Below are 13,766 nucleotides of genomic sequence, written 5' to 3'. Positions count from 1 at the left end.
CGTGGCCCGCGGGCTTACACAGGCCCGGGGCGGGTTCTGGCGGGCCCGGGCCTTATAATTAAGATTCGTACGGGCTTCGTACGGGCCCGGGCCTTAGAAAAAAGGCCCGGCCCGTAAAAACCCGAAATAGGCCCGTAAAAGCCCGAAGTAGACCTGAAAAAAATTTTGATTTGATCGAATTAGAACCGCCATTTATCGCATTTTAATTGCTTATCGATGCTACTATCGATTTGGTTATACAATATTTTACTTGTTTGCACACCACTAATTAAAAATTGGCGGCCTATTGTGAAATTACCAAATCTGTGGGCCATGGTTTAAATGAAAAACGCACTAGGCTAAAAGCAAAAATGTAGAAAAAATTTTATTTTTAAATAAAAATATGAATTAATTTGTTTTTCATGAAATACATAACAATATTCAATATAAATACCTTAATAAATATATATATATGTATATATAAATTACATGTCTTTTGAATTTCCTTATATATGTAAATAAGTTTCGTGCCGGGCCGGGCCTTAGTGAAAAAGTTTCGTGTTCGGCCGGGCCGGGCCTCTCAAAATAGAGTTTGTTTTCGTGCGGGCCCGGGCCTTAAAATACAGGCCCGCGCCCACCTCTACTTTAGAGTACTCATAACTCGCTCTACTTGGCCATTGGCCCGACTAGCACCCGTGGCGATCAGATGCAAATCTATCTTTTGAACAGAACAGAAATCACGGAATGCTGTGCTTGAAAAACTACGTCCCTGATCTGCGATCAGACGGGAAGGTACGCCGAACAATGATATTTGTGATCTTAATGCCTTAATACAGCTCTCGGTGTCTAGCCTCGATGTATGAGACAAAAAGACAAACTTCGCGTCTATTGACACGATTATGTATTCCTTCTGTTCATTTTTACCACTAAGCTTCCCTGTGATGTCGATGTGGACTGTATGCCACGGGATGTTAACCTTTGGTATGGGATGCAATTCCGTTTGTACCTTACCAGATGGGGGCTTTGACAATCTGCATGTAATACAGTTGTCGACAAAATTGGCGAACGTATTTGGACATCTTGTCAAACCAATAGTATTCGTACATTTTCTCAAGTGTTTTTTCCCAACCAAGGTGCATAATTTAATCGTGCACATTGTTTACAGCTGACCACCTAAATGGCTTTGGGATGATAGGGAGACAACGAGTCTTTCCGTTTCTTTGAATTTTCCTATACAGCGTTCCTGCCCTTAACTCGTACGTTTTGGCCAAATCCTCAGAAAGATCATCGTTACGCAATTTAGAAAACAATAGACGACGTTTCTTCGTCTCGTTGCTGCTCAGCTAACAACCAATTGTCAGTAATCTCTGTCAAATTTATATGTTTTTCCATTGTACCTTTTGACTGGATGCGATCTTTTGATATGGGATTTCGAGACAGAAAATCTACGTGAGCCATTCGTTCACCTGGCCTATACTGAATGTCAAACTCAAAAGATTGCATGTACGACCACCACCTATGGACTCTTGGAGTCAGTTCCGCTTTTGTGCGAATTGCAATCGGTAAAAACGATAAAATGTCGACCATGCAAATAATGGCGAAAATGCTTAATAGAATTGAAAACTGCAAGTGTTTCCAACTCATACGAGTGATAACGCGATTCCGCTGACGAAGTCCGTTTACTAAAGTATTCGATAACTCGTGGCTTGTTTTCGATTTTGTGCAACAAAATTGCGCCATAGCCATCGGCACAGAACAGGTTCACTAGTCAGGATTGAAATTACCTTCTGTCGTATTTGCTCGTGCTCTAATTCCCATTAAAATGATATGCTTTTTGAAGTTAGAGCATAGAGTGGTTTCAGTAACTGTGAAAACTTGGGTACAAACTGACGAAAATACGAGACCAGTCCAATAAATTGTCTCAGTTGAGTCACAGATTGCGGAGGCGGTAAATCTGTAAGAGCTTGTATTTTTCTAGGATTCGGTCGAATTTCACCTGCTCTAACTTCGAAGTCCAAATATTCTACACAAGATTTAAGAAAGGAGCCATTTTTTGATGTTGAAAGAAAAATCCTGCTTCGACGAGTGCTTGTAGAGTTATTTTTAGCCTGTCGAAAGCTTCCTCCTTTGTGCGTGCAACTATCATTACATCGTCCATGTAAACGATGGCATATGTATGATTCAGATCACCTAGGGCACGATTAATGGCCCTCTGGAATACAGAAGGCGCATTTTTAAGCCCAAAAGGCATAGCCAAGTATTCATACTGCCCTTCTGGGGTTACAAACGCTGTCCGTTCAATAGAGCTTGTATGTATTGGGATCTGATGGAAGCCACTCGCCATGTCAATTAGGGTTGTTGATTGTTGTTGTTATCAAAATATCAATATATCGATATTTTTTTATAAATTTAATATTTTTATCGTGATATTTTTTCCCCTGATATATCGAATATCGCGATTTTTTTTTTATATATTTTTGATATTTCCTAATTGGTCACTTTGATTTGACTTAACATCCGGTAAAGATGAGCGCGGCAAAAAGTTATTTTTCTGAAGTTAAAAATCATTCTGCAACCTGCAACATTTGCATGTAATTAATTTCGCCGATTCCCGTATTTCACAATTTCGGGGAAATACACACATATGTACGGAATTTGTGTATTCCGTGTAAGAGATTTAATAGGCGAAATAAAATCAGGATTGTATATGTTTTTATGCAGATGCATATGTTGATATACACAAAAAAATATAATTATATATTTATTATACATATATATAATTCTACTTTTATTACATTTTCAGTTGACCAGCTCAACAAAAAAGCATTAAGAAAATGTCGTTAGAGAACGCGTTTAAGTTTTCGTCCACTGCTAACAGTAAGTATTGTTGCATCTTATACTTTTATTATTAATTGATTAAAAACAATTTTTTAACGTTTAAAGAAAACATGATGATATCACGGAGGCGATCGTGTTCTGCAAAGACAATTTGCCTGTCCGGAGCGTGGAAAAAGGATTTACCAATTTTATGAAAAAATGTGTTCCGACTTACAAGATTCCAAGCCGGTTCAAGGTAAATGTTTTCGAATTGCATATAATTTGTATTTGATATTTATTTTACGTTAACATTATTTTTACAGGTAACTAATCTGATCGAAGCGAAATACGACAGCTGTGTAGCTTGGATGAAAAACCATTCTTCAAGATGTAAAAGACTTTGCGTTCACCTGTGACGGAGTAACAATCACAAATTCACTCGATCCTACCTAACAGTAACTGCTCACTTCATCAAAGATAATTGCCTACAATCGGTTTGCTTGCAAGCAGTTAGAATGACACAGGTAAGCGTTTTTTAAAAATATCTTAAGGGTTTGTACTTATGTTGTGGTTCGTCAAGTGTCTATGTGTTTGTGTTTTCTATATACAAAAAAATGTCAGGGGAAAGAAAAATTAATTTAAATATTACTTTTCATTAAATGCAGTCACATACTAGCGAGTATATATGTGTCTTACTGAAGAAGGTGTGTAACGAATTTGATATCGAGTGCTTGAAGTGGCGTAGTTTAACTACAGATAACGCAAACAACATGAAGGCGGCCTCAAATTTATTTTTGGGAAGTGGCAAACACATTTCATGTTTCGCTCATACCATTCATTTGGTAGTCGACGACGTAGTAAAGGCCATATCATCTTTTTCACACGTTTTGGATAAAGTGAAGAAAATTGTTACTCATTTCAAGCACAGTCCAGCTGCGATGGACATGTTGCCGAAACTACAGGCCGACGAAGGAACAGCTGAAGGTCACATTAAAACTCTCGTACAAAGTGTGGACACAAGGTGGAACTCCTGCCTGGACATGCTTATTTCATTCTTAAGTATTTCGAAATAAAGTAATAGATCCTAATTAATAGATCAACAACTGTAAAAGATTGCCGGAGATGCTATCGGCTTCAGAATTGCGAATTTGTCAAGATTTTCTGTGATCTACTTATGCTTTTAAAGATGCGACAGAAAATAAGTGGCGAAGTTACGTAACCGTGAGCATGGTAATCCACTTATATCACTGTTGATGGACAAAAATTCGAAAAATACAACTAGAGTCGGCTGAAGGAATTTTATCTAAAAGAAGCTTTATTGAAGGAAGCAGATAAACGTTTTAAGTTTTTGGCAGAAACACAAAATTCTCGTCAAATCGTCTTTGTTGGATCCGAGATTTAAGAAAGTTTATCTTTCTCCTCTCACAGCCTTGAAGCTCTCAAGGACATTGCTTATGAAATGTCTGAGAACAAAAATATTGAAGAAGTACGTAAAATTAAGTTTTAACACACATTAACACTACTATGAAATACTCTCTTAGTAACTCTTTAATGTTTTATAAAATAATACGAAACCTAAAATAGTTTACTTTAACAATATATTTTTATTTTTATAAAAACTTTTGAAACTAAATTAGAATACCATTTATTTACAGGACTTAGTGCGCCCTGGAAATGATAACGTACCAGAAGAAGCCTGTTCTTAAAATGAAGGATTTCTGGAGGCGCATATGAGGTCCATTGCTACGCTTGAACCTTTGGAAGTAACGGAAAACCAGGAGATCAAATTGTTTTTGAGTCTTCCCTTCACTTCATGGGACAGCGACCCAATATCATTTTGGAACTCTCAAAGGACACACATTCCCAATGCTATCAAAGCTGGCATTGGGCTACTTATTACACCAGGTAGTTCAGTACCATCAGAGAGGTTGGCGTCAGCCATTAAATGTGTGGTATGTGACACCTGAAGCCCGCATGACGGACCTTCATGTACAACAACGGGTGTTTTTAAATCGTTAAAAAAAGAATTTTGGGAGTTAAATTTTGGTTAATGAAAAAAATATATATATAAAATATCAAAATACTTGATATATCGATATTTTTGGGTGATAAATATTTTTATCAATTTGATATATTTTTGAAAAACGATATATCACTGATACGATATTTTTTAAATATCATGCAACCCTAATGTCAATGCACGTGAAAAACCTAGCACCACTCAACCTAGCTATCTGATCAGATATAAGTGGGAATGGGTACTTGTCGGAAACAGTATTGGCATTAAGCTCACGATAATCAACACACAGACGGTCTGTACCATTATTCTTGCGGACAAGTAACATCGGACTCGCGAAAGGAGAGGAACTGTGTCTTATTATGTTTGCTTTCAACAGCTCTTGAATGGAATGTCTAACCTTTTCTTTTTCTTCCACACTCAATCGGTAAGGGCGCCTCTGAACCGTCTTATTCTGATCAATCAAGCGAATCTCTAACTGTCCCGTAGGCACGCGGCTGTGTGGTATACCGTTTATAAAAGAATTTGAAAAACCCCTGTAATATTGAGAGCAGTTTTGTCTTTATCCCTGTCCATGTAAATCGGTATCGACACCAGCCAGGTCAGGAGTGCATTCGGAGACTACGACAGGGTAATACAGACTTTTCGTTAAACATAGTAAGCGCGCTTGATGTAATTGTCACGCCGATGCCCTGGCTCAAAATTTCCCGACCAATCAGAGCGGCGTATTTGATATGATTGTCTAAAACTACGTGAAACAAGATTTCGAAAGAACGCTCACAAATTAAAACATTCACCAATATCTGTAAACAGAGTTGCCACCTATACCCCTCAATGTCACTACGTTGTTTATTCTAGTGCCGGATAATCTGTCAGTGATGCAGTCTCTTTGATGAGTGAACATTCGGCTCCGGAGTCGAAGTAAAATTGGAACGACTCACCAAACTGCAGCAACGTTCCTAAGGGATCAAGTACCGTGCATATGTTTACGTCTTTGATGGTATTGCTCTTCATCGGCGGACGCTCCTGACGATCCGGGCACACAGTAGATACATGTCCAGCTTTTTTCCACATTTTATAGCAGATCACGGATGATCGATCTTTTGCTCCAGATTGTTGATTACGGGGCTGCTGACGCTGAGTTGCCTCTTTATTAAAGCGACATTCCGCCTTCTTGGGTCCGGGTTTGCCACAATTATGACACGTGATGTGAGACATAGTCCTGACTCTTTTTCTTTGGGGTGCTCATAAGTTGTAACTCGAATGCTGGTTCTGTCTAGTGTGCGAACGAAAAGGCTTTGAGTTCCTGATGCAGCTCGTTTCTGGTTTGATATCCGTCGTAAAACCAAACGGCGCAATCGTTTGTCTATCCCAGCTGCATGTGCCAACGTAACGGATACTGCAATCTGCTCGACGCTAAGTGACTTCCAGCGGGCATAAGTGATGTGACCATTCTGCTTCCATACAGCGACAAGCACTCTCCTTCGTTTGGGCGTGCATTTAGCAAATTCATAAACGGTTGCGGCCAAAAGTCTCCGTTCCAGAAAAATATTGCAAAAATATTCTCGGAACTGCGTCCACGTAATGCCGGGAAAACATGTCTGCGAGAGCCAGTGAGATGCGGTGCCTTCCAGGTGATTTGCTGAGGGGACTTACAAGAGCGCTGCCCACTAGCTGGTTTTTCGGACAAGATGTAGTCGACCGTTGAACACCAGGAGAGAGCGTCTGATCCTGCACGATCAGGGTTGAACTTTGGCAGAACAATGTTTTTGGCATCTTTTGGTTCATTTTGAGAGCACTACACTTGTTTTATTAGCTCAGCGAAATTACGATTTTGCATCTCCAAAATTGACAAAAGATTTGCATCATCGGCTGGAGGCGGAGGTAATCCCACTTCTGATGACGAGGATTCATTATCCGAGTCTTTAACCGGACTTTCGGCGAAACGTGTTTTGGCGCGTGGCATGTTGATTGAATTTCACAACTAGACTGGACTCTTTAATTCATGTCGATCCCTTTTCAATTCTTCTCACCCTCTAATACACACGCACAGTGTGGTGAGTTATGACGAACACTATCTGTCTCACTCATGCCACGGCCAACTACGTTGACAGAATTACGTATCTGCCTCGCACGAAAGAAAGGGGAACCACAAAGAAATTAACACAAATGTGTACCAACAAATAATCGTTATAATTTGAATGTTTAAATTAATCCGCGAGAAAGCACCTTCAATTACATATATACATACATGTATGCTCCATTTATATATATATAGTTATATATTATATATATATATATATATATATATATATATATATATATATTATATATATATATTATATATATTGAGGTGCTTTCAGTAAACAATATACATAAGTGTGCAATTGAAAAGTACAAGTTTAATAAAATACAAATAAAAAAATGAAATTGGAAAATAAGTTCAAGAATATTTCACCAATTTGAAATGTCACCATTGCGGTAAAAAGGGTCACTTTAAGAAAGATTGTTTTAGTTTCAAAAGGAGCCTTGAAAATAAAGACAAGGAAAAACAAGCCCAAGTTGCTAATGTCGAAGCAGGTGGATCATTTGCGTTTTATGTTAAGCAGGGCATAATTATAACAGGTGACGCTGAATTATCCTTCATACTGGACTCGGGAGCTTCAGACCATATGATAAACAATAAAAATTTGTTTTCAACCTATTCAACACTGGATACGCCGATCGAGATTGCCATTGCAAAACAAGGTGCATACATATATGCTTCTGCAAAAGGAACAGTTCAACTCCGCAGCAATCTTAATAAGATGTTACACTGGAAAATGTTCTGTTCTGCAAAGATGTTCCACAAAATTTACTGTCCGTATCGAAGATGCAAGCTGCAGGCTTCACTGTTGAATTCAATTCAAAGGGAGTAAAAATCTCCATGAATGGACAAGGAGTTTTGGAAGGTATTTGTAAAAGCAATGTATCGATTGTTAATTTCAAAATTAACCATTAAGTTTATACAACTAACTCTAATATAAATCAAAACTATAGTTTGTGGCATGAAAGATTAGGACATATTAGTAAGGAAAAGTTTTTAGAAATTGTCCGAAAAACATGTTTGAAGATATAGAACTTTTAAAGGATATTAAGTTAAATAATGAATTATGCGAAGATTGCATAAATGGTAAGCAAGCTAGACTTCCATTTGAGAAAGTTAAGAATAAGGAATATATTAAAAGGCCTTTATTCATAATTCATTCCGATGTTTGTCTAGTATTGATGGAAGAAATTATTATCTTATCTTTATCGATCAATATACACATTACTTTGTAACTTATTTAATGACTTATAAATCTGAGGTATTTCATTTCTTCAAAGATTTCATCGCAAAGAGTGAAGCTCATTTCAACTTAAAAGTTGTGAACCTTTATATAGATAATGGCAGAGAATATTTGTCAAATGAGATGAAAGATTACTGTAGTGAAAAAGGAATAAGTTACCATTTAACGGTTTCACATACACCGCAAATGGAGTATCCGAACGCATGATCAGATCCATAACTGAAAATGCTAGAGCAATAATTAGTGGATCTAAATTAAATAAAAGTTTTTGGAGTGAAGCTGTTTTAACAGCAACATATTTAATCATAAACTCCAAGTAGAGCGTTTCAGGATAAGAAAACTCTATTTGAAATGTGGCACAACAGAAAGCCGAAATTGAAATATTTAAAATGCGGAAACGAAAATTTGATGACAAATCATTCAAATGTATTCTGGTTGGTTATGAACAGAATGGCTATAAGTTGTGGGACACAAATTCAAAGAAGTTTTTGGTTGCTAGAGACGTGGTTGTTGATGAACGAAAGTGGAGAATACTAGTACTGTGGAAAATGACTCAGAGTTTCAGAATGAAGTATGGAACTGTGGTAGAAAGTATTCAGAATGATAGTATGAATAATCTACAATTATCTTCCTGAATGAATTCAGGAGTAGAAGAGTCAAATATCCGAATGAGAGTACGGATGGAAATCTGATCAGTTTGAATCAGATAAACAGACCAGTGAGACAACAACTTGCAAAAATGCCGATCCAATTGTAATTATTGGTGAAGGATTGCCTAGTAAGCAATTAGAAGTAGATGAAGTCAGAAGAAGGGACAGATGAAAGATAAGCAAGAAACCTTATCGATTACTGAACAATTGCTTAATGAATGCGCAGCATTTTGTGATGATATATTCCAATAACTTCAATGATATTCAAATAGAACAGACAGAATTAAGTGGGAAAGAGCCGTAAAAGAAGATTAGATTCCATTTTATAATCAAAACTTGGACTGTAGTTAATCAGCCTAAAGATAAAAATATTGTTGATTGCAAGTGTGTTTTTACTATAGAAAACTAATGAGCATGGCAAGCAATCAAATATAAGGCCAGATTGGTAGCTCGAGGATTTACTCAAGAGGTATCTATTAGATTATGATGAGACATTTGCTCCAGTTGCAAGAAAATCCAGTTTTCGATTTATTCTATCCATAGCAAACAATTTAATTTGAAAGTACACCATTATGGATGTTAAGACTGCATTCCTAAATGGTATTTTAAAAGAAGAAATCTTCTTATGAAAATTCCAGAGGGATTGTCGTATGAAATGGTTAAGTCTGTAAATTGAATAAATTCGATTTATGGGATTGAAACAAGCGGCACGATGTTGGTTTCGAGAGATTTGAAAATGTTAAAAAAGCATGGGCTTTTAGTAATTCAGCAGTGGATAGATGTATCTATTTACTGGACCATGGGGATATCTTAAAAAATATTTATGTGCTCTTTGTATGTAGATGTATCTTTGTAATTGCAACAGGAAGCAATGATACAATGAATAATCTAAAGACATTCTTAATGAGTAAGTTCAGGATGACAGACTTATGTGAAATAGAGACACTTCATTGGATATAAAGTAGAAAGAAGAGATGGTTATTTATATCTTAGTCAAATCAGCATACATAAACAATATTTTAAAAAAAGTTTATATGGAGGAATGGTCATGCAGTCAGTACATCACCGATTCCAAGTAATTAAATTATGAAGCTTTAAACTCCAGATGAAGAATGTAATGCGCCGTGCCGAAAATCTGATTGGGTGTTTGTGATGTACTTAATGTTATGTACCCGCCCTGATCTGAGTACAGCCATAAGTTCTAAGTATATATACAAAATAATAAAACTTAGAATTATGGCAAATCTTAAAGAAAATTTTAAGATATCTCAAGGGTACTGTTGATCTAAAATTAACTTTATCAAAAATGACAAAATTTTAATGAGACAATTATTGTATATGTTGATTCTGATGGGCAGGAAGTCAATCCGATAGGAAAAGTACGACAGGTTTAATATATAAATTGTTTGAATCAAAATGTGATCTGCTGGAATACGAAAAAGCAAAATTCAGTAGCTGCTTCTTCGACTGAAGCGGAATATATGGCTTTATTTGAAGCAGTAAGGGAAGCTTTATGGTTGAAGTCATTATAACTAGTAAAAATTTGAATTAAAATAAACAATAAAAATACTAGAAGATAATCAAGGTTGCATTAGTATAGCCTATAATCGCACATGCCACAAACGATCAAAGCACATTGAGATATCAAATATCATTTTACACAAAGAACAAATTGAAAATAATTTATTATTTTAGAATATATTCCCACAGAACACCAGGTGGTTGATGTCCTCACGAAGCCGTTGCCCGCTGCAAGATTTTTGACCCTAAGGAGCGCAATGGGTCTCACAAATTAAAACTATTTATAATAATATAATTTTTTTTTTGTTTGATAATTTAGTGATTCAAAAACATATAATATGTTAAATTAAGTTAAATTTTTTTTTGATTAACCATGATTTGATTAAGGTTTTTACTGGGTTTCCCTTAATCCTAGAACTAGTTTGTGTTTAATTTGTTAAAACTATTTCTAGATGAATATGATCATTATTTATTGTTCCAGAATTATACATGACTGTCCGAATAAGAATATTATTGTAATTCTAAATTTTTTTATTGTTCAAAGTATCTTTTGAGGAGATGTATTGAGATATACCAATTTGGTATTTCTCATTACAAAAGATTCTTGAACAACACCGTGAACTGGTCACACAAAAGTGTTCTCGCTCTCTGCTCTTTAAGCTCTCTTCCTTTTTGTGTATTTTTGACATAGAAACGGACAAGTTGTACAGTGAAGAAATATACAAGAAATAATTTAAAACAAAACAACCACTCGCGCTTATTTAATTGATTTGAATCTGGGAAGCCTTTTTTACAACAATATCAATTTAGAAAATACCATTTCGATTTATAGAATTCGAGTGAGCACAGACAGCGCGTAGATTCTCTTTCGTTTTCTAGCTGTTCGTACTTCTTTTTCTTGTACGCAGGGATTGGCATCTGTTTTTACAAGGCAAAAATATATTAGTAAAATCATTCAACAACGTCTTTGATCTCAATAGCTCTTACCTTGGCCAGACCTTCCGCGTGCTGGTGAACATTGGAGTTCTGTGATGCGCCATGAGCTGCAGCGATGCCCGGCGATGTTTTTGGGTCTTCAGCGAAACGTCCCGTTGACAAAGTTCTTCAAGTCACTGAAGAACCTGCTCTGCAACTATAGACCTTAAGGAAAGGCCATAAGTTTTCAATAAAGCATTGAATTGGTAATCTTGCTTGTCTTCTGAATATATTTATATTCACCCTGACTTATTCACATATAAATAGAAATTTTCTCGACTTTTCTAATTCTTTAATATTGGAATAATTTCAAGTTAACGCCCACATGCTCTATGTACACTGTATCTATCTGTATAGTTTATTTTAATAATCCTTTCAAACATGTGTATGCGTGTATCGTCGGTCTGTCTAACTATACATTAAGTTGTCAATAGGGTGTGTTGATTCCATGAATCATCTTCACTCGATTGCAGTGCATTCGCTGCAATGCATCCTAGCTAAGGCGCTGTGAGGAGTCCAAACGGGGCGAATTGGGCACAAAGATACATATATCTGGTTGGAAGTAAAAGCTTTGTTGCGCGTCTTTACACTTAAAAATGGTTGAATATAGTTAATCATATACAAAGATATTTATTCAATTAGAAAAATACATTTGATTTATAGATTCGAGTAGTAGCCAGCAGGACAGGCCGTGATCTCTTCGGTTTTCGTGCTGTCGTACTTCTTTTTCTGTACGGATTGGATTGTTTTACACAAGGTCAAAATATATTAGTAAATCATTCAACAGTCTTTGATCTCAATACTCTTACCTTCAAGACCTTCCGCGTGCTGGGGAACATTAAGTTCTGGCGATGCGCATGAGCTGGCAGCCGGATGCCGGCGATGTTTTGGGTCTTAGCGAAGACAGTCCGTTGACTAAAGGTTCATCAGTCACTGAAGAACCTGCTCTGCAACTATACACTTAGGAAAAGGTCATAAGTTTTCATAAAGCATTGAATTTGGTATCTGCTGGTCTCTGATATATTAATTTCACTGACTTATTCCAATAATAGAAATTTCTCGCTTTCTATTCTTTAAATTGGAATATTTCAAGTCTGTCTAAGGAGTGGTACTTTTCTATATCATAATTATGTACATAATTGAGTATAATTTTAGTAGTATATAACAAGTTTTAGTATATTAATATATTAGAAGTAGGTAGTTAAGTATATATTAAGTAAATATTAATAAGTTTGCTGATCTGAAAATGGTTTCCGAGTCTGGTGTTGTTACGCCACATGCTTCTATGTAAACTATATCTATCGTATAGTTTATTTTAATAATCTCTTCCATACAATGTGGTATGCGTGTATCGTCGATCTGTCTAACTATAACATTAAGTTGTCAGAGGGTTGGGTTGATTCATGAATCTCTTCTCGATGCAGCAATTCGCTGCAATGCATCTAGCTAGCGCCTGTGAGGAGTACAAGGGCGAATCGGCACACAAAGATACAAAACGCTACTTACTAGGGTTCTGAGTTGCTTTGGCTGACAATCTGTATATTGAGCCGTCTATGGTATATTTTTGAAATGCGGTACTATATCGATATACCACATAAACCATTTGGTATATTTTTAGCATTTGCAGGTATATTTGGTATACTTTTGAGATACATAGCGTTCATATATTGCTTTTATTCAAAATGGATGAGCGGGTATCTCACAGTGAGTACACTCGACTGTAGCTTCTTACTTGTTTTTTTATTAGTTTACTTTTACTCAGATTTTAGTGATGTTTAAATTGAATTTAACAGCTAAAATGTTAAAATGTATCTTCTATCGACAAAAGATCGATATTTATACTTGGATCGAATAACTTCCTCAAGTTTTGCAGCTAAATTGGATGCGTCGTGCATACTAACATTATGTAGAGGTCCGCGATTGCTGCTACTAAAAAATTGACGATGCAAAAGAAGTCACAAGCTACGAGTGATTTTGAATTTTTTTTCCTGTTTTATTTCTTTTTGATAGATTGCAAAATTAACAAATTCGTATGCAACAAAAAATTAACGAATTTATATATTTTAACATAAAACAGTTAACAGTTGCTAATCATATTAGCTTTTAATATGAAGTGCTAACCAAAAAGCTTTAGTAATAACCTCACTTATTTTTATATCCGCTACCATAGAGTAGAAGGGTATTATACTTGTGTGCGGCAGCAAATGTATGTACATGGGTAATAGGAGGCATCTGCGACCCTATAAGTGTATAATATTATTGACCGCGTCGACAACCAAGACGTCTAGCCATGTCCGTCTGTGTAGCATGAATATTTTTTTCACGGCTTTGTTCATGTCTTGTACCTAGTAGGATCAGTTTTTTTAAATTTTTGCCATCAGCGGTGTAAATGTCGTCTATTGTGATCCTTAGGTTGGCGGCATGCTTTCAGCATTATTCACCACATCACATGAACCGTGGCCGCGCTGGCAACTATGA

The 13,766-nt window shown here is 36.2% G+C and overlaps 1 pseudogene; it reads right to left on the bottom strand.

Moving 5' to 3' along the window:
* Window positions 1-619: 619 nt before the first annotated feature.
* LOC127566272 (uncharacterized) lies at window positions 620-6,779 on the bottom strand (annotated as a pseudogene).
* Window positions 6,780-13,766: the final 6,987 nt, after the last annotated feature.

This window comes from Drosophila albomicans, unplaced genomic scaffold (genome assembly GCF_009650485.2).
Source record: "Drosophila albomicans strain 15112-1751.03 unplaced genomic scaffold, ASM965048v2 utg000119l_pilon, whole genome shotgun sequence".
In the NCBI taxonomy this organism is placed as follows: domain Eukaryota; kingdom Metazoa; phylum Arthropoda; class Insecta; order Diptera; family Drosophilidae; genus Drosophila; species Drosophila albomicans.
This window is presented reverse-complemented; position numbering and strand designations above follow the sequence as displayed.